The sequence below is a fragment of the Dermacentor variabilis genome, unplaced genomic scaffold, assembly GCF_050947875.1.
Source record: "Dermacentor variabilis isolate Ectoservices unplaced genomic scaffold, ASM5094787v1 scaffold_16, whole genome shotgun sequence".
Taxonomy (NCBI): domain Eukaryota; kingdom Metazoa; phylum Arthropoda; class Arachnida; order Ixodida; family Ixodidae; genus Dermacentor; species Dermacentor variabilis.
The window spans coordinates 10,702,176-10,712,631 of NW_027460324.1; positions in this window are offsets into that span (position 1 = coordinate 10,702,176).

The following is a 10,456-nucleotide window of genomic DNA, read 5'->3' on the forward strand; positions in this document are numbered from 1 at the left end:
TTGCGCCTGCCTGATCCTGCCATCTTTAGCGGCACCGATGATCATGACGTGGAGGATTGGTTGTCATCTTGCAAAGTGGTGAGCCAGCATAACAAGTGGGATGACGTCACCAAGTTGCACAACGTGCTGTTTTACTTAACCGGCGTCGCGAACCTCTGGTTTCGAAACCACGAACACGATTTCGCAACATGGAGCACATTCAAAACAAGTTTCGCAGAAGTGTTCGGGCGCCCCGCTGTGCGCAAGCTTCGCGCAGAACAACGCTTACAGGGGCGTGCGCAACATCACGGTGAAACTTTTACAAGTTACATCGAAGATGTCATTGACCTGTGTAAGTGCGTGAATCCGTCAATGTCAGAACAGGACAACATAAAACACATTATGAAAGGCATTGGTGAGGACGCCTTTCAAATGTTGTTAGCAAAGGATCCGCGTACCGTGGCTGAAGTTATCAATTTGTGCCAAAGTTTTGACGAGCTACAGAAACAACGGATCTTAGCTCGGCTCCCAGCGCCTACGGAAGATTCGTTAGCAGCATGAATTATTGGCGACCCCACAACTTTGCTGACGCAAATAAAAGAATTTGTGCGCGAGGAGGTCGAACGAAAGCTCTCGATTTTGCCGACCCCGGAGAATCCTTCTCAAGGTTAGGCTCCAGCGATCCGACAGATAATTCAAGAGCAAGTGACCGAAGCTCTTCCACCTCCGTGTCAGCCGGCTCCCGTGGCCCCGCCTCTGACCTATGCTGAAGCCGTTGCACGGGCGCCTCGTCTGCCGGGGTTCTGTCCTCCGCCTTCAGCGCCTCGCCCGCCGGTGTTCTCTCCTCCGCCTGCGCCTCGCCTCGCCAGCCGGCGGATCCCTTTTTCGGTGCACAGCAGCAGGGTACACATCCTTGGCGCACTGCTAACAAAGGCCCAATATGCTATGCCTGCAGTACCTCGGGTCATGTAGTGCGCTTCTGCCGCCCGCGCTTGACGGCCTTCGTGGACAGCCCGCGACGACCCAGCTCCGACTTCCGACCTTTCCGTATGCCTCAACGACCACCACCGGAAGTCTACCCTACTTATGACATACCGGCACCGCAGTGACAGCTCTACGGCACTCGTCGCTCGCCTTCCCCTCGTCGGCGCTCACTCTCAGCCATGCGTCGTAGACCCAGTGCCAGTGCTCCAGAGGCGGAAAACTGATTTCCTCAGTTCCTGAAGCACGAACTGCGTCATCGTCGGAACATCAAAGTCCTCGTTTTTCCCCGCTAACACTATTGAAGTGTCCGTTGATGGCATCAAATCTTTTGCGCTGGTTGATACAGGTGCTGCTGCATCCGTGTTTAGTGAGAAGCTTTGTCGTGCATTACGGAAAGTGACCATGAAGCCGTCGCTACCTTTGCTTAGAACAGCCAGTGCACAACAAGTACAGCCAGTCGCTATGTGCACTGCCAGGGTGCTGATTCGAGACATCTTGTATTCGATTGATCTCGTTGTGTTAACTTGTTGCTCCCACGATGTGATTCTCGGTTGGGAGTTTGTCGCGCCATCATGCCGTCATTGACTGTGCACGTGCTGAGGTTCAGTTCTCCGTTCTGCGCGATTTGCCATCTCACGACTTTCAAGTTCAGGATCTTAGCAAGATCTGTGTAGCTTCAGATACTGACCTTCCTCCTCACAGTGTTGTATTTGTCCCTCTTTCATGCGCATCGCTTGCCGAAGCGACGGTCATGTTTACACCCGCTGCCGTCTTCATTCGCCGCCAGCCTATATCGTTGCCTTTCGCCCACCTCACGGTTCACCATGGTGCTGCAGAAACACTCATTTCAAACCCAAATTCGTACACTTTGGCTTTGTACTATGGCGAGACTATTGGTACCATCGAGTCTGTGGACGCTGACGTTATTGTGCATTTCCCTATTTCCGCGACAACGTAAATACTGCCAACGTAACAGCACTGACACCCCATGTGCCATCTAACCGAGTACCACCAGATGTTTTTTCTCGCTCCATTGCCGACGACCCCGAGCCGACACAACGTGAGCAGCTAATAACTCTTTTAAATGATTTTCACGCCTCTTTTTACTGGAACCAAGCATCATTAGGCCGCACAAGTACCGTCTCTCACCACATTGATACGGGACATCACGCACCATTACGTCAGCGTCCGTACCGCGTGCCATCCACCGAGCGTCGTGTCATCACCGAGCAAATTGAAGACATGCTTGACCGTGGTGTTATGAAGCTATCCTGCAGCCCTTGGTCGTCGCCCGTAGTACTAATTAAGAAAAAAGATGGCTCGATTTGTTTCTGTGTGGACTATTGTCGCCTCAACAAGATTACACGAAAAGATGTCTATCCTCTACCGCGCATAGATGACGCCCTGGATTGTCTACATGGTGCTGAAATCTTTTCTTCTTTGGATTTGCGATCGGGCTATTGGCAAGTGCCAGTGGATGAATCCGACCGCTCGAAGACAGCCTTCATTACGCCTGATGGCCTGTATGAGTTTACAGTAATGCCATTCGGCCTCTGCAATGCGCCCGCAACATTCGAAAGGATGATGGATAACATTCTGCAAGGCCTCAAATAGAAGACGTGCCTGTGTTATTTAGACGACGTGGTAGTTTTCTCCCCTGATTTCACCACTCACATCTCTCGTCTACGCGAAGTCCTTACTTGCCTTGCCAACGCCGGCCTTCAACTTAACTTGAAAAAGTGCCGCTTCGGAGCCCGCCAGCTGACCATACTTGGTTATGCTGTTTCCAAAGACGGCGTCCTTCCCGACCCTGACAAACTGCGTGCTTTCGCAGAATTTCCGCGGCCGACTACACTGAAAGAGCTCCGAAATGTTGTCGCCCTTTGCTCTTATTTTCGATGCTTTGTGTGCAATTTTTCCTGCATCATCGCTCCCCTGACGAAGCTCCTGGCTGGCCCTGGTGACCTTCGCGATTGGACTCCGGCATGTGACCAAGCCTTCAGCACTTTCCGTCGTCTGCTTACCTCACCGCCTGTTCTACGCCACTATCACCCGACTGCACCGACCGAAGTTCATACGGACGCCAGCGGCGTTGGTCTTGGAGCCGTCCTTGCGCAACGCGAGTCTGGCTTTCCGGAATATGTGGTTGCTTATGCGAGTCGGGTCCTCACGAAAGCAGAAACCAATTATTCTGTCACAGAAAAATAATGTTTGGCTATAGTTTGGGTGTAAAACAAATTTCGCCCTTACTTGTATGGCCATGCCTTCGATGTTGTGACAGACCACCACGCGATCTGCTGGCTTGCGTGACTGAAAGACCTGTCAGGCCGTCTTGGACGTTGGGCTCTTCGGCTCCAAGAATTTCACATTAGCGACTTCTATCGATCCGGGCGCCAACATTCTGATGCAGATGCACTCTCCCGATCGCCCATGCGATCCGACGAAACGCCACCCTCATCCATACAGTGCCGGGCTGCTACACTTGCTGTTACTGACATGCCGTCTGAACAAGGAAAGATCAGTGGATTGTGTCTCTCATTGACATTCTTCACAGTTCTTCAACGGCTACATACCCTCGAGCCCTTCGTCGCCAAGCCACCCATTTCGTGCTACGGGACGCCATCTTGTACCGCCGAAACTATCAGCCGGACGGTCGCAAGTGGCTGCTATTATCATCCCTCGCCATTTGCACTCCGAAATATGCACGTATCTCCACGCCGACCCACAACAAGCTCATGTTGGCGTCCTGAAAACCTACGAGCGGCTCCGCCAGCGCTACTACTGGCGCGGCATGTATTCTTATGTCCGCAAATACATTCGGTCATGTGTAGCCTGTCAGCGACGCAAGACATCTCCTCATACGACAGGCTCTCTGCCAGCTTCACCGTGTCCTGCACGTCCTTTTGATCGGAATGGCATTGACCTTTATGGGCCTCTTCCATGCACTGCTAAAGGCAATCGTTGGATAATTGTCGCAGTAGACCACCTCACAATATATGCCGAAACTGCTGCACTTGCTTCGGCTGTTGCTCGCGACGTCGCCGCATTCATGTTACGGCATTTCATCTTACGGCACGGCGTACCACGAGAACTGCTCAGCGACAGAGGCCGTGTCTTCTTGTCCGAAGTTATTAATGAGCTACTCACCGCTTGCCGCACTATTCACCGCACCACTACGGCCTATCACCCACAGACTAACGGTCTAACGGAACGGTTCAACCGCACTCTTGGTGACAGGCTCACCATGTATGTTGCGTCTGATCATTCCAATTGGGGCGATGTCCTCCCTTTTGTGACGTACGCGTATAATACCGCCGTTCAGGCTACCACAGGCTTCTTACCATTTTTCCTTCTTTATGGACGTGAACCATCCACTACCCTCGACACCGTGCTACCATATCATCCGGATGCCTTTGAATTCACCGCTCTTTCCGAAGTTGCTCCCCATGCTGAAGAGTGTCGCCAACTGGCTCGCTCGTTCACGTCGGCTACCCAAGGAATTCACAAAGATCACCACGACAACGGGCAGCTGCCCTTCCAATCTCCAGGCCTTAGCCCAAAGCTTGCTCCGAAATATCAGGGTCCGCACCGGGTCGTCGCGTGTACATCGCCTGTGAATTATGTGGTCGAACCAGTGACGCCATCTTCGGACAAACGCCGCCGTGGCCGCGAGACGGTTCACGTCAGCTGCCTGAAGCTGTACCACGACCCCCTTATCGTGTCATCACCTTAGGTCGCCAGGATGGCTCCTCTTCGCCGCGGGGGCAATTGTAGTGGGTAATATGCATGTCGCGCTGTGCGGACTGCCACCGCTGCGGCGCGAGACCCGAGCTCGGGCTGCTGATGCGAACGCCTAGGACTCGCGATCAAGCGCTACTTGCGATCCCGCGTACGTGCTGCAATAAACCCCCTTTCATTCCTAATTTCCTGCCTAGGTTAAATTTTGAAAAAACGATGAGTGCTCATAACCAAATTTTCCGAGCCCCTACGTGAATTTTGTTTTTGTACGTCTCCGTTTTTTGTCGTTTCCTTACTTTTGTTCCATCAATGTTCCAATCGCATCTTACCAGTCTCTATTGCGGACATGTTTACTTTCCCCCTGCTCTCGCTGAACCCAAGGACTTCAAGGAGGCCAGTGGTGCCTAAATCGATGGCTGCGCAGATTTCCTCACATTCTAATAAAGCATGCTCCATCGTTTCCATAGCTTTACCGCAGCAAGCACATGCTTATTCTTCCTTCTGATATCTCGCTTTATAGGTGTGTGTTCTAAGGCATCCTGATCTCGCTTCGAAAAGTAATGAGCTTCCATTTGAGTTATCATAAATTGTTTTTTCCTGATTTCGTCTTTCCCTCTTAGGTAGTTACTCATGGCAGGTTTCTTTTCCATTGCCGCCACCCATGAGCTTCCTGTTTAAGCAGCGCCATCTGTCGGACTTCCCGGTAAGTTCCATGCGCTGCCGCTTTTTGTTTTCGTACCACTGTGGAAGGTACAGTTTGCCTTCTCTAAAGTTGGTTCTTTATTCTATGGTAGGCACGTCGAACACGAGGCGGACGCAACGTGGACGGAGCGCGTGGCTAGTGACAGCACTTTGTTTCTGGCGAACACAGGCGACAAAAGTTACCGTAACCTTACGTCCGGTTGCTGCGCCTTCGCGTGTAGCAATCAAATGGAGTCTGGAAATGTTTCTGCATTCCGTGCGGGAAGGACGACCGGAATTGACGTTCGGCGTGGTCGCACTGAATTGGCCGCAAAAACTTCGCGCCCCCGAACACCCAGTTGTGCGAGGTAAGGTTGTTGAATAAATGACGCGCAGTTTGCTGGACAGATATTCCTTTCAAGCGACCGTACTTGCGTGGGACCTCTGAACTTTACCGGTCCGGTTCGCGCACTTCGCTCTGCTTGGAGCTTTTGAGAACGATAGAGTTAGAGCATGTTGTTTCTAGTGAGCTGTTCGGTTCGCGCGGCCCGCCCTGCATTGCGCTATTGATTGACGTTACGTTGGCGCGGCTCGCTTTGCTTCGCGCCATAGGCGCCGACTACGAGGGGCTCCGGGGCCCGAGCTCCCTCCGGAGTTCTCCGGGGGGGGGGGGGAGGGAGGGGGCTGAGCCCCGCCACCCTCCGGTGCCGAAGCCTACCCCCCCTCCCCAACCTAACGTGTGCCACAGTTTTGTCACCCATGTCATTTGAGGTTTCTTTTGACTTGCCTCGACCTTTTCAATTGAAATCTTATTGTGGCTAATAGCTTACTGCATCAATGTTGGCGCGGATGTGCACTGATTTCAATTCATACATTGGTTTATTTCTGCAAATACTGACAATATGAGAACTAGCGTACTAGAATTACCAGCGGCGGCTGCCTCATCCGTATTTTCTCACTTGAACATTGTTTTAAATTCCGGCTGTAACACCATGAACATGCACAATACATTTAAATATATACACAGGACACATTTTATTATATTTTTGAACTAGAAGGACGTAGCCAATTAACAATTATTTCTAAAGGTATGGATAACTTATGCCTAGAGAATGAATATGTTGCTTGAAAAGAAACCTGAACACTTCAGTGACCCCTCGGCAGAGTCTTTTGTCACAGCGGGTAAAATTCACGTGAATGATGTGTCTCAGTATCGCTTCTCTTTCCAGTAAGCAAATATAACGACTCATAAAGAACGACTTCTCATAATTTACAACATTTATTAGAAATCGAAACATCGTCACTTGCATGCAGAGGTCATAAATATATGCAGGGTGTCCCAATTAACTATCATGCACCAACATAAAAAAAGCAACGCTCTACGCGAAGAAAACCTAGTGCACATTATTTCCAGTACAGTGGAGTAGCTGCCAGTAATATTTTATTACTTCGACTTAATTAGGTAATTGTAATTAATTATCTAACTCTACACGCACTGCGCTAATTATTGAAGTGTCAATGAGGCATTTGTAGGCACAGCCAAGGGACATATAAGTGCGGTATTTGCAGCGACGTACTGATTTCGCACAATTTTTTTTTGCGACTGATAAGCAGACCCTGCGAAATATGGCGAATACCATGTGACTGCGCTCCCACCTGCATCATAAACCAGCGCGCTCGAACAGGCTCCCTCTCAGTTATCCAGAATGAAATGAAGGAAATCAGGAAAAAAGATCACCTACCAAGCACTTCGTACAGATGGTTAACCAGCGAAGCTGAAACGCGCAGCCCCGGTGTTTATCACTGGGTAAATCCCGAAGGTTCATTAAGCGATGGCTTGGTAGGCTGCCGGATCCTCGGTCTGCAGTCACTGCTTGCGCTCGGCTATACGAGCCTGTTCTTGTGCCCGGGCTGCAGCATCGGGACGGCGTAAACAAGCTCGGTCCCGTTTCTACTCGCGGCGTTGCTGATGGAAAGCTGCCTGCTCCTCAGGTGTACGTATGAAGCGGGGCCTACCCATTTCGGAGCCGGAGAGAAACTGCTGCGCACTCGCACGGCTGCGACGGAGAACAACGACGCCACTACTGGCGCAGCCAATCGCGCGCCTCTCTCGCTTTTTTTTCGTGCATTCGCATTAAGTTGCGTCGGGGGAGCTTTCGGCGGACAGGCGACAGACGGACGAACGAATTGGCTAGCCATATGCACCATATCGCTGTAAAACATCTTGATCGAGCTATTGCCTTATCTGCCGCGCCTCCGCTGAAGTAACACGTTGCCTGTGGTGTTAGTTGGAAACAAGCTGTGGTAGGTGTTGTCATAGAGGAGATAAAGTGCACCGGATGGTTCTTTTTTTTTCCACAACACCCATGATCACAAAAGGGAACTGACAACGTCAGTCCAAATGTTCAAATGTGTTTTGTTTCGTCCTAGTCGCCATGTCTTTCTCTACGAGCAGGAGGTAAAAATGATCCTTGCCTTGGGAGTTGGAGAAAACATTTATTTGGACCGAGGTCGTTTCTCTGGAGTTCGAGTGGGTGGTGTCCTCATTCCAGGACTCCATTGGCCATAGCTGCTCAACGTACCTGCTGAACGAGAGCTTCTTGTCCCGGCAGGGTATCGTCGGTCAGCTGTACCTCCCACCGCTCAAGTGACGTGCTAGGCGTCTTTAGGTGTTCAAGTTTGTCCCCTCACCCCCCACGAGATGTGAAAGAGTGTTGGGCGTGGGCCGTCGCATCAGGGTCAGATGCCACGATATGTTTGTGGGTACATTTTGCTGTATCTGTGTAGCTTTGGGAATGCGTTAGTCTCAATAGGTCTGAGAGCTACTGCCTCTTCAGTGCTGAGCTTTCTGTGAGGAGGAGGATAAATCTTGCGGTTCAGTCGCTGGATCTCGAGTCGGTCGCAGTAATTAGATGGCAGGGGCACGAAGGTAAAGGGTGGGGATTGATGAGACGATTGGTTTTGCCCCCCTCGGTTGAGTAGCGCTCGAGCTAAGGCGTCTGTCCTTTCGTTCCCCCTCCAGTCTTGTGTGGCCCGGCGTCCACGTGATTTGAAGGGATTCTTGCTGCCTCGGGCCTAGAATCTGAACCGCCAGCGGCGGTGTTCGCCCATTGCTGAAGTTACGCGTCGGTAACGACGGGAACTTCCCTGCCTACCCTGAGTTGTTGCTTTAATACTAGCGCCCCGGCTATGGTCTCAGCCGCAGCTGGGGTCTCTGCCCTGGCGGAGGCCGCGAGGGTCAAGGAGTTGTCTCTCCCGTTCACGGCGGCTACCGCGAAGAGGCCCCTACAAGGTACGCCGCCACGTCCACGTACGTTACGTACGGGTCACCCTTGAATTGTCTGCGCTTTCTGTCTACGCGAGCCTTGCGTCGTCCTTAATGGAGTTCATGACTAATTTGCTTTGGTATGGGGTTCGCGTTAGTCTTGCCTCTGAGCTCGGGCGGGAGTGATCGTTTGCCATCGAGGGCACGGAGCTCCGTTGCCGTGCCGGTCCGGTGGAGGATGGCTCCTGTGCTTGAAAGAGAGGGATGTGTTGTTATCGCCTGCCTGTGTACAGCGTGAAACGTCACGACAGATAGCTGGGCGACAACTGCGTGCACCAAGCTACTTCTACCACGTGACATCCCCCCCCCGAGTCTATATTACCGGCCAGCACAATAAACAGGGGGCTTTTTTCCTTTCGCCACCTTGAGCGAGGCTCGTCGACTGTTCATTCCGACAAGCATACGCGTCGCGCTCGTATGCATTGTCGCCACAATCATATCTTCCACATCTGTGGTATCAGCAAAAATGGAGCAACAGCACACAGCACTAAATTTCATGCACGAAAGAAGAGGATACTGCGCTGCGCTAGAAACAGTATGCGCTAGGTTTTTCTTCGAGTAATGCAGCTGCTCGTTATTTAAGTCTTGGTGCATGATAGTTGGGGGCACCCTGTATAATTCACTCAGTAACCGGAATGAGGCCAAGCGGGATTCCCTCGAAATCAGAATCAATAGCAATCATGCGCAGCAGCGCTTATACGCGGACTCGCAGAAAAAGAAAAAAAGAAAGAGAGGCTGCAGTTTCGCCAGAAAGGCGAAGCTATATTAGTGATAGCGAAGTACACACCTAAAATTTACACACCCTTATGGGTGTAATGCGGGTGTTTATATTTTTTCGCCCTCGTAAAAACCATTGAAACATCCTTTTTTTACCGGAAAAGTGTGTTTAATAAGATAACAGTCTTGGAACACCCCAGTATTTCTACTGTATACCCTAGTTTTTCTGGAGTAAGTCAACAAGCTTACAGTATATTATAAATGAACGTTGGCAGTTTACGCTTTCATATTGGCTATACATGAAACGCGCCCTACCTGCGCTTGAATCAGGTAGCTGGAATGATTAGATAGGGGCATCTAAGCAGCAGCGCACTGACTCCGAACAACGGTCCAAAATGAAGTTTCCCACGAATGGGGGTTTCGAACGTATGGCACTAACGCGCCAACTTTGCATAGCCAGATATCTGCAAAAGGTTTCGCATGATCAATGGCAAAATCTTTACAGTGCTATCACTAAATACTTAAATTTGTGCAAGCACTTGGACTGGGAATGGTTTGGAGTAAGCGCTAACGGTAAATAGCTCACCAACTTACCGTTTCCGGATGGCATTGCCATACTCAGCAACGCTGCAGACTATTTGCAACAAACGATTGAGGACCTTAGCGCAGAAAGTTTAAGAGTCTGATTAAAAGTTAGTACGGAGAAGAGAAAATTAATGTTCCACAGCCAGGCGAGAGAACAAGACGTCATTATCGGCAGTCAGCCTCTAGAACCTGCACAGAAATACCTTTATACCCGCTGTGGTTGCTCAGTGGCTATGGTGTTAGGCTGCTGAGCACGAGGTCGCGGGATCGAATCCCGGCCATGGCGGCCGCATTTCGATGGAGGCGAAATGCGAAAACACCCGTGTACTTAGATTTAGGTGCACGTTAAAGATCCCCAGGTGGTCGAAATTTCCGGAGTCCTCCACTACGGCGTGCCTCATAATCAGAAAGTGGTTTTGGCACTTTAAACCCCATAATTTATTTTTT